Source organism: Dromaius novaehollandiae, unplaced genomic scaffold, assembly GCF_036370855.1.
Source record: "Dromaius novaehollandiae isolate bDroNov1 unplaced genomic scaffold, bDroNov1.hap1 HAP1_SCAFFOLD_63, whole genome shotgun sequence".
NCBI lineage: Eukaryota > Metazoa > Chordata > Aves > Casuariiformes > Dromaiidae > Dromaius > Dromaius novaehollandiae.
This window is the reverse complement of record NW_026991442.1, coordinates 1,005,274-1,015,781: the sequence shown is the minus strand read 5'-3', so window position 1 is coordinate 1,015,781 and position 10,508 is coordinate 1,005,274. Positions and strand designations below refer to the sequence as shown.

The window sequence follows — 10,508 nt, the reverse complement described above, 5'->3', positions numbered from 1 at the left end:
AAGACATGTGCTGCCTTGCAGGAAAGCGCAGAATTGCTTCAGTAGCAGTCTCAGTGCTCGCCTAGAGTGGCACAGTCACCTTGGCAGCTGTCCAGAGAGAGGACTTCCTCTCCCCAGACATCTGCCTACTTCCAGAACGTTGACTATCTGCATACCAGAGAATTAGGCCGTTGATGGTTATCTTGACACTACCCTTCTGCAACAAAGACATCCCCTTCTGTAGGTGAGCAGAAGGGACGGAGTCACGAATGCCCCAGTCCCGTCACAATTGCCCTCCAACTTGGCCTCTGGGCTTTCTCAGGACAGCCTCTCAAACTCCGCCTAAAACCATTTCAGTTCAACAGTCCTGTGTTATGTATCCCTACTGCTTGTCCGTGGGAAGTATGGTGCTGGAGGGAGGCTCACCTGCTGCGTTAGCCTCACATTGCTGTCTTCCTAGGAAGAATGTGAGAACAACTCCTGCAACTTGGCTTTGAAAGGCTTTGTAAAGGTCATTAATGCACCTTGGCTGGTCTCACGTGCTGCACAGGTGCCGAGCGGACTGAGAGCTGCAATAGCAGAGGCTTTGTGTCGGGCTTGCTCTGGCGATGCTTGGCTTGTGTGAACACGGTGGTTTAGGCAGGGGCCTCCCTGGGCCCAGCGAGTCTCTTGCATCATGTGACGCTGCTGCTCTTCCTCCTTTGGTCTCTGTGTAGGGCCAAGGGGTGTAAGTGCATCCCAAGAGGAAGAGGCGAGCAGGAGGAGGAAAGCATGTCAAGAACCCATCCTCTGCATGTGCACAGAGCTGCCAAAACTTGCTCACTTGTGCCAGCTGCCCCTTAGAAATGTCACCGGGTTTGCAGCACCCACTGCCCCCCTCTGCTGTTCTGCGGTGCTAGTTGCTGCTGTAGGAGCGGCCCAGCGCAAACAGGTCCTTTGGAAGCAAGCAGTGGTTTCAGGCTGGTTTGGCCGGCCTTGTTCCTGCAGCCTGGGACCATGTTGAGGTGTCCTGCTTGCGTGGCTTGGGTCCTGAGCGGTCTCCAAAGTCTTACGGGGTGGCCCGGCAGGTTTGGGGCAGTGGCGCAGGGGCAGTTCCCCTGCAGTCCCATCCTGGGAGCCCTAGGACAGGCTGGGGAGTCCCAGCAGGGCAAGGGCACCGCTCTGCTTAAAAGGCTGAGCTGGGTGTGCTGGAGACGCTGCAGTGTGTGAGCGACTGGTTTCTGCAGCTGCCTTCTCTGCTGTGGAGCTCTTTGGCAAGGGGGTGAAAACAATGATTTAGTACTTCCTCTCCTCCTGCAGTCACGTCTGTCATGCTGCGTTTTCTCCCCCCAGCTTTTCTGTACTCATTCCCTGCCTTGCTGGTTCTCAAATCCCTGCCAGCTCCCCTTAGCCCTTGGGGGAGGGAAAGCCCTGCCTCTGGAAACCTCCCTGCTTCTTCAGAAGCTTGGGCAGTCTCATCATTCTTTAAACCCCAGCAGTGCACAGCTCTACTCCTTACAGCTTGGGGATGGAGGAAACAGAGGCTCAAAGCAAACAAAAGTAACACAGGTAGCAGTATTTGGGTTTGAATTTAACTTTGCCAAAAGAAGAAAAGAAAACTGGTGTCCCTTCTGCTGCAGCAGGGTAGTTTCTAAATATTTATTGTTATATAATCCTTGGCTGCCTCAGCAACTGGACCAAAGTCCCTACCGGGGTCTTGACCAGAGCCAGCTGCTTCCAGGGGGGCAGGAGGGAAATGCAGGCAGGGGGCTGGGGGGCCGGGGAGGCAGTTTGGGAGGGCGCCGGGCAGCACCAGGCACAGCGGGTGGCAGCGGCTGCATCTGGGCTGCAGCCACGGTCTGCTGGTGCCCAGGTGCTGGGGCAGCGCTGGGGGGCCGCGAGGGCCGTGGGGGGGGCGGGCGGGGCGGGCGGCTGCCCGCGCGTGAGGGCTCCGGGTCTCTGGGGCGCCAGGGTGGGCGGGCCGGTCTTCCAGGTGCGCGTGGCGGCCGCTGGTGTTGCGTCCGGCTCTCCGGAGCACCGGGGCGGGTGGGCCGGTTGTCCTGGCGCGAGAGGCGGCCGCCGGCATCTGGTCTGGATCTCTGGGCTGCGCGGAGGTTCCTGCGGGGAGAGGTGGCTGTTCAGGACAGGCGGGCTGTGGGTCCCAGGGCAGAGGAGAGCCTGGACCTGCCAGGGCTGCAGCAGCCCCGCGGCGTGGACGGGCTCTGAGGGCCGCAGCTCTGGGCCCCGTCGGCCGCCTGGCTGGGCCGGGCCGCAGCTGACGCGGGGGTGCCGGGGGAGCGGCGTGCAGCCCCCGTGGGGCCTGGCACCCTGCCTCTGAGTAGCAGCAGCGTGGTACTGAAAGCTACAAGTAGCAAACAGGGCACACTTGCACCCGCACAGCTTTGGTTTTGCTTCTCTGCACCAGCCACCCAAGCCCAGGGGCCTCTCAAGTCCTTCTTGGCCCATACCACATTGACCTGCCTTCTCTGCACATGCTGGGAAGGGGATCTACGTTTGAGAAACAGCAGACACTGAAGTACGTGCACAGTCTGCCAGAATCTAGGAGAGCTGCAGAGTCTCACTTCGCAGTGTGCCTGACAAAGACCAACACTCAACTTATAGTATTTGACTGACAGCGACTACTCAGGGGATCCTCGAGGAAACAAGATCACAACTTCTTCTGCCATGAATGCCCTTAACACGCTCTTCGCAATATGTATCCAAAGTACAAAATCACTGCCTGCCCTGAAAACACACTCGTTGGGAGTGTCCAGGTTCAGATGTTACAGCGTCCTTTCCCAGAGCCATGCCTAGAGCTGGGAAGAAGTCATCACCATCACCTGAGTTGCTCCGACAGCTAGGCTGAGGAGCACATTTGGAATTAATGGCATTAGATAACAAGGTGATTTCTCTTCCCAAATTCCCTCAGAGTGGACTGTAGCTACTGCAGTTCTTACTTGCTATGGCAATCTCACCCTTCTTTGTTTCTCTTCCTGACTTGGCTTTGCCTTCGTCTATGGCTGGGTCTTCTCTTTTAGCAACAGTGTCAGTATTAGGTAATACTGGCAACAGTAAGAATGGCTTTCAGAAAAGAATACTCATTGCTATGAACTAAGGGCTCAAATAGAAATTCTTACACCAGAAATCTCAACAGAGTACTGTCAGCAGCTAACTTTGCCCTCCAGAAGACTACATCTGTAAACTCTTCCTTACTAATAGCAGCTGTCTAATACAGAATTTTGGGAAAAAAAACAGTGAACTCACCGTTTCCTCCTCCTCATCAGCCAAATAACTAGGCAACACAACGCTGCTCCAGCCAAGAGGATACCCAAGACCGTTGCAGTGCGTACCGTGCAATGCTTTTGTATGTCTTTTGGCTCTGCGGCAGCTGCACTTCTCCCACTAGCCAAACCTGGAGGAAATTACACAAGGCCATATGTTACTGTGTTCTGCACTGCTGATAATCTCACAGTCTGTTTGACATTCCCAGGAAATTTTCTTTTTCCCTTTCTTAGCATCTCTGAAGGAGGGAAATCTCGGGGACGGCAACACTTGCTTGGTTTCAGTAGCAGCAAAGTCCCCAGGTCATTGCAAATCAGCACGCTTTGGAGTCTCTCTTTAGCCTCTCAGCCTTGTTTACCTTCTGGGATGGCCATAATCCAGGCTTCCCAATTGGAGGGGTTTGCTCTCCCTTTCTGGCAATCCTTCACATCCCACAATCCCTTTGGTGCTCCCTCGCCCTTCTGAGGCTCAAAAGGGCTGTTTCACGGAGGCATCCTCTTGACACTTTGAGACAAGTCAGCCCACTGAACAAAACTCATCAGGCCAGAAGGAGAGCACACAGGGGTGCTCATCTGGTTTACCAGTAACTCCTCTGAGCGACGTGGACAAAAGCCATCCCGGGTCCAGGGAGTGCCACCCTGACTCTTCCCTCCCAGGTCAGCACACTTGCCCCAAGGGAAAAGAGTCCGGCTCTCTTGGGCTCCTGCTTCCATAGCCAGTGACACTGCTATTCCGGGCTACACCACGTCCCAGCTCCAACCGAAATGGTGGGTGCTGGCTGCGCTGCTCAGCCCAGCAGCCAGGGTGGGCACCTCTGCGGCAGCCTGCGGCAAAGACGACACCTGAACCTGGCTCTCTCCCTTTGCCTTTTCTCCAGCACAGGCACCACCTCCCCTTCCTTCGCCCTCTGGTCTTCCAAACACCACTCGTATGCTCCCAGTCTTCAGGACTCCTCTCTCACTTAGGCATCCCTGCAAGACTGCTCAGTACCTCGGTGCTTTGGAAAAAAGGCGTATTTCCTGTCGTGCAGGGCTTCTCCGGGCTGTGACACACTTGGAAGCGCTGTCAAGAATCAGAGAGAGGTAAAGCCTCAGCACTGCTCAGGCACACAGCATGCAGAAGGAGGCATGAGGTTCCCTCCAAACCCCTGCCCGGCCTGTGAATCAGGGCATCATTTAGGACCTCCTTTCACAGCAGGGATCCCACTTGGTACTCCTTTTGTGCCTAGGGCCTCTGGGGACTCCCTGCAAGTTCTGAGATGCAGGTGGGGCAGGAGGTCTAGTCGATTAAGAGTCGTGTTTCCTAACTTGCGCTCAATGTGGTTAAAACTGCCTCCTTCCCCAAACGGCAAAGCTCCGAAATCCCAGGGAGCTGCATGGTGTGGGAAGTGAGGCTATCTCATAGGACCCACAAAGGTTTATATGCACATGTCTGGCACACTAATTGCAATCATCTCCACACACCAGAGGCAAAAAACATCTTCAGAAAGCCGCTCCTGGCTTGCTTTAGAACACTTCCAATGCCCTAAGACTTTAACATTTGGCCGCTGACATGCTGTGCAGTAGCAGGCCCCAAGGGAAGAGCCTGCAGACACACAGGGCTTTTGATTTCCTACAGCGGATGACAATGGACAGCAAGTACCTGGCATGCCTGTTGCTTGAGTTGCCTCTCTCTCTTCATCAGAGGCTGGCAGGCTGTGACTGCCTCCTGCCGGAAAGGTCTCCTTCTCCAGGCTCTCCTGATGATTCTCTTTGGAAAGAAAGCCAGACAGCTTGATCAGAAGGAACTGATCCTCATCACTTCCGCATGGTATCTTCAGGAGGCAATCCTTTTCAAAAGGCTTCAGTAAAAAGCTCAGAAACAAAACCTGGCATTTCGGGGTGGGCACCTGCTCACTAGCCCAATGTGTCCTTTGTAGAGAAAAATCAAAGCGCACAAAATCTTCCAGATAACCAATACAGGCAGCAACACCTGCTGTACGGGTGGGGAGACGAGACAATTGCATGGGAACCTCTCATTCTCATGCCACTTGGTGCCTTTTTGAGAATTGGCAAGATGACATTGAATCCTTTCCTTCAAAGAGGGCAGGAAAAACCTGTAGCCGGTTCAGCTGGGGAAAAAGGCCTCCTGAGGACCAAGGCTCATCATGCCAACTCCACCACACAGTACGCGTAACAGTCACATACGGTACACTGAGCCCCAAGCTCTTGCCACTGTGTTCAGGGCGCATTCACAAACGTGCTGCAGCCTCAGCATCTTTGTCACCAGCAAGGCCTGGAGGAAAGGAGACAATCCCATACATCCCTGGCTTCTGCAGGACTGATAATCTCACTGCGTGTTTGGGACTCCCAGGCAATTTTACATGCCGTGGTGTTACTATGGCTGATTCTGGTCTCTTGGCACCGGCGGACAAGAAAGCTCACTGACACTTCTCAGGGGCAAGAGCCCACTGGCCAGTGAAAGCCTGAACCAGCGCTGCCCCTACCTGTGCCCCTGGGCTTCAGGGAGGGCATGTGTGCTGGGCACCTTGGATTCCCCAGGAGGGCAATAAAAGAGGAAAAAAGAGAAAATACTAATAGAAGAATCAAAAGGAAAGGAAGACAGACTACTTACCCCTGAGATCTCCCTGAGGCTCGAGCAGAGGCTCCAGCCCCTGAGAAGCTGCAGAAGCTTCAGTGACTTGAGGGACATCTGTAATTACACACGGAGGAGAAAAGGGTAGAATACCTGGGGCAATACACGTGTTTGTAAAGGAACTCCAGTGCACTGAAAGGGATGTTGCCATGCCCTGGGTAGGTCTAGATTCGCACAGCGGCCGAGGGGCCTGCCTGACCTTTGGCTAGGCACACGGCGCCTCTCACAGTAAACCAAGAGTCACGCCTCACCTCTGGGATTCCCCAGAGACTAATTGCAAGCATCTCCACACACCAGAGACAAAGGTCATCTTCAGAAAGCCGCTCCCGCCTTGCTTTAGGACACTTCCCACACTCTAGCACCTTAACGTTAACAAACGCGGCGAAGAACACGCTTGTAGAAGAGACCCTCAACAAGCTCTGCGGCTTGCCAATGCCTGCAAGGTGTGACGTGGTGCGTCACTGCGGCGAGGCTCTGATCCATCCCTTTCTCCTGCGTAAGCCACAGCTTATCCATAGCTGTTTCTAAAACCTCACGTTTACAATGATCTCCCTTAACACAGAGTGAAATCTACCCACCAGCTGCTCTCTCCAAGTCCTTCAAGATGTCCTGAAGGAGTTTAGAATATTTCTCAGACGAATTTCTGCTCTGGGCCTTGTACTTTCTGCGCTGAGGACCTAAACAAAGTATTAAGTTAAATTGCACATGAACAACATCCGCACAAGTAAATGCTGCTTCTTTCAAATAACCCAAAAGAGTAGGCAAAGAGTCACGACTCACCTGTACGACTCCCCACAGACTCTGCCTGGCCATCCAGACGAGAGGCTGCATAGCCATCTCCTGCGGCCACATCTGCAACCAAAGAGACGAGCAGAGCTCTCGTTACCTATTTCCATATGCTGCTTCAGATTTGAATGGTAGCGAATGAGCATGGAATGTCTCATTACAGCAAGGCACTCGTCTTGCCCTTCCGCTCCTGAGTCTTTGGCAAACACTTATCGGGTGCCTGCACAGGCACCACGTGGCTACAAATCCAAGCATGCTGGGAAAGGATGCCCTGGAGTTCACCTGAGCTCTAAGCTCAACCCCAACAAGCCTGCTGGCTTTGCTGCAGGCACTGGAAAAGCACAAGGCTGGAGCAGCCAGGCAAAGCACCCACCGCAGATCTCTGAAGCCCTCCCAAAGCCCGCTCTGCTCTTTTGCAGGCATGAGCCTCGGCCAAGGACTGAAGCTACACGGCCCACGAACACAACTCTGAAACCACAGGCTCCTCCCAGGAAGGGAATACATCTCCACCACTTACTCCTGGCATGCTGCTGAGGCTCAGAAGCGGGATCCAGCTGAGAAGCTGGAAGGCCCCTGCCTGCAGGAAGGCCTGTAAGCAAACACAGACAAGACAAGTTTTCATTATGTGCTGCAACATACTTCCACAGAAGTGCTTGAACCACCTGCAGAGGAAGTAGGAAGTACAAGTTCACAGGAACAAAATAGTACATAGGAAGTTCTTATTCTTCCAGGGACATAAAAATTGATTACATACCCCTGGGAAGACCTGCAGGCTCAAGAACGGGATGCAGCTGAGAAACTGGAGAAACCTCAACTACAGCCACATCTGTAACCAAACACAGATGGGAGCAGTTCTCATCATGTATTTCCATAGACAACTTCGGATTTGAAGGGTGGTGAATGACGGGGAACATACAATTACACCATACTTCTGCTCATGTGCACCTTGCAAACGCTTAGCGGGTGTCTGCAGTGGCACCGTACGGCCATAAATCTAAGCAGGCACAGAGCTGCTGCGGGAAAGCACACCCCGGAGTTCACACAAGCTGTAAACTCAACCCCAGCAAGCCCGCTGGCTTTGCAGCAGGCTTTGGAAGCAGCACAAAGACCCTGCAAGGCAAAGCACCCCGGGACACATCTCTCAAGGCCTCCCGAGTCCCACTCTGCTCTTCTGTGCCTCTGAGCATCAGCCAACGACTTATTCAGTTACACTCACCACCAGGAAAAGCTGGAAACGTAAAAGCTTCTTCTACAAAGCAAATACATATTCAGTACTTACCCTGGGGATCGTCCCGAGGGTCAGGAAGAGGAAACAGCCAAAATGCTGGATCACCAAAGCCTACAGGCAGAGCAGAAACCCAACACAGAGGTGGCAAGTTTTCCTTAGAAGCTGCTACCAACTTCTTCACAAAGCAGTTGTAATGAATGGAAGGGGGTCACGTCATCACATGGGACATATATGTAGGTCAATAGTCCCAAAGCTGTGGAGGGGCAGAGAGGACCTTTTGCCTGGCAGCTCTCAAAGGAAAGAAATGCTCACAACTTACCCCTGGGACTCCTCTGCGGCTGTAAAGCCCTTGGACCCCAGAGGAAGTATGAAGCACAATTTCATGGGAGCAAAATAGCACAAGGAAAGTTCTTGTTCTTTCAGGGAAGTAAAAACTGACTACGTACCCCTGGGAAGACCTGGAGGCTCGGCAACGGGATGCAGCTGAGAAGCTGGATAATCCTCAGCTTCAGCCACATCTGTAAGCAACCACCGATGGGAGCAGTTCTCATCATGTATTGCCACAGACAGCCCCCAAGCACCCCCAAGACAAACAAACACGCGGCCCCTCGGCCCCTTCTTCCGCGGAGCTCTCTAACCTCCACCAAGGAAGCCAGCGCTCTGCAAAGGGGCAACCCTCAGCACCGGAGGACACGAAGCAGCATTCGCACTGCGGGGGCACGAGAGCTCCCCGGCCAGCGCCAGGCCAAAGCGGCGCCAGGAAAGGCACGCTTCTGCTCTTGCCAGGGAAGCTCAGGTCCCCCGAGGACTCACCTCCAGCCTGTCCGCGAGGCTCGGCGCCGGCGTCCGGCCACGCAGCTGGATCGCCATCGCCGCCGGGCACCGCTGCAACCGCCCGCGGGGACAACAGCTCCCGTCAGCCAGCGCCAGGCGCCGCTCCAGGCACAGCTCTCGCCCCCGGCCCCCGCCGCCCCCCAGCGCACCCCCCTCCCCGCGGCCCCACGAGCCTCGCCCAGCCGCTCCCGGCCCCCGACGCCGCCTCCCGCCGCCCCGGCCGCTCGCCAGCCGGCCCCGCCGCCCCCAGCCTGCCGCGCCGCCTCCGCCTCCGCCTCCGCCTCCGGCGCCGCCCGCCCGCCCGCCCTACCTGGGCCCGGCGCTGCCCGCGGAGCAGCCCGGCTGTCCCGGGCACGCAGCGCCGCCAGGAGCCCGAGCAGCAGCAGCAGGCGCCGCCCGGCGCCGGACGCCCCCCGCGCTCGCACCATGCTGCCCGGCGCCAGCAGCCGCCCCCCGCCGGCGCCCTCGAGCAACGCGCGCGCGGAGCGGCGTCTGCGGGGCGCGGCGCGGCACAGCCCCGCGCAAAACCCCGCCCTGCAGCACCCCGCCCTGCACCGCCCCGCAGCACGACGCAGCGCAGAGCCCCGCACTGCACCGCAGCGCAGCGCAGCGCAACACCGCGCAGCACGACGCAGCGCAGCGCAGCGCGGGGCCCCTCTGTGAGCTCAGGGCGCGGCGCGGCGCAGCGCGGGGCCCCTCTGTGAGCTCAGGGGCGCCCTCCGCGCGGGAGGCGCAGGGGGCCGCGCACCCCCGCCGCGGCCCGCGCTCCCTCCGCGCGCCGGCGCCGGCGCCGGCGCCGCCCTGTGCGGGCAGCCCGGGCATGCTGGCGGCCGGGGGTGCTGCTGCCGCCCTCGAGGAGCCCCTCGGGGGCAGCCCGGCTCTCTGCCCACACGCTCGCGCCCCTGCGCTCGCCTCGCTGCTCGGCAGCTCCGCGCCAGCGCCTGCTCCGGCCTCGCTCGCTGCTCTCCTTCGCGCCCCGCTGCCGCCGCTCTGCCCCAGCGCCGGCGCCAGCTCTGCGCTTCTGGAGCTGGCCCGGGGGCAGCTGCTGACAGGCGGGGGGGCTCCAGGGCCAAGCCTGTGCCCCAGCTCTCCTCCCCCGCCCCGCTGGGACTCTGCCTGCTAAAGCCCTAAAGAAACACTACATCAGAACGTTGTATTTCTCCGTACGTGTTGCCAGTTTGGCAAAAGAATTGGAGGTGCATCTATCCCTAACTGAACTGTCCTCCATAAAACACAAAAAATCACTCCCACAGGTCAAAAAGCCCCACGCCCGGGTGAAGACCCCTCCCCGAGCATGTGTAGTAGTAAATTGGTGTGTAAGCAGTAGTATAATTGTCTGTACATTACTCTCCAATCAGTGTAAAAGGGAAAGTTGCAAACCTTGCAATGTGTTTGTAAAAATGCTACTTGAAAAGGCCGGGGGTGTGTGTGTGTGTGCTTGATTTGTGGGAAACTGTTACAAGACAGCCCTGGGAAGCTCAGAAAGAATGTTCAAACTAGGTAGTTTAGGATAACTTCTATTTTCTGAAAAGAAGCATTCTTTAATCAAGGGCATCCTAGAACTGCTAAAGCCCTAAAAGAAACATTAAATCAAAATGTTTTATTTCTAGGTACGTATTGCCAATTTGGCAAAAGAACTGGAGGTGCACGTATCCCTAACTGAAGACCTTGGGACCTGGACTGTCAGTTATTGAACTGAAGCTGTCTAGAGGTAGCCGCTTAGCACAACTTCTATAAAACTTGCTTAGCATGACTAGCTGAATTTGCTGGAGCCTTGGGCCGCACT

General features: G+C 56.2%; 1 long non-coding RNA gene across 1 annotated transcript; it reads right to left on the bottom strand.

The window, feature by feature from the left end:
- Positions 1-3,314: 3,314 nt before the first annotated feature.
- LOC135326549 (uncharacterized) lies at positions 3,315-5,926 on the bottom strand. The gene is made up of 4 exons (XR_010386901.1): positions 5,854-5,926; positions 4,882-4,989; positions 4,231-4,302; positions 3,315-3,370 (listed from the first exon to the last, which is right to left on the bottom strand). It is a non-coding gene; the product is annotated as an uncharacterized LOC135326549 (long non-coding RNA).
- Positions 5,927-10,508: the final 4,582 nt, after the last annotated feature.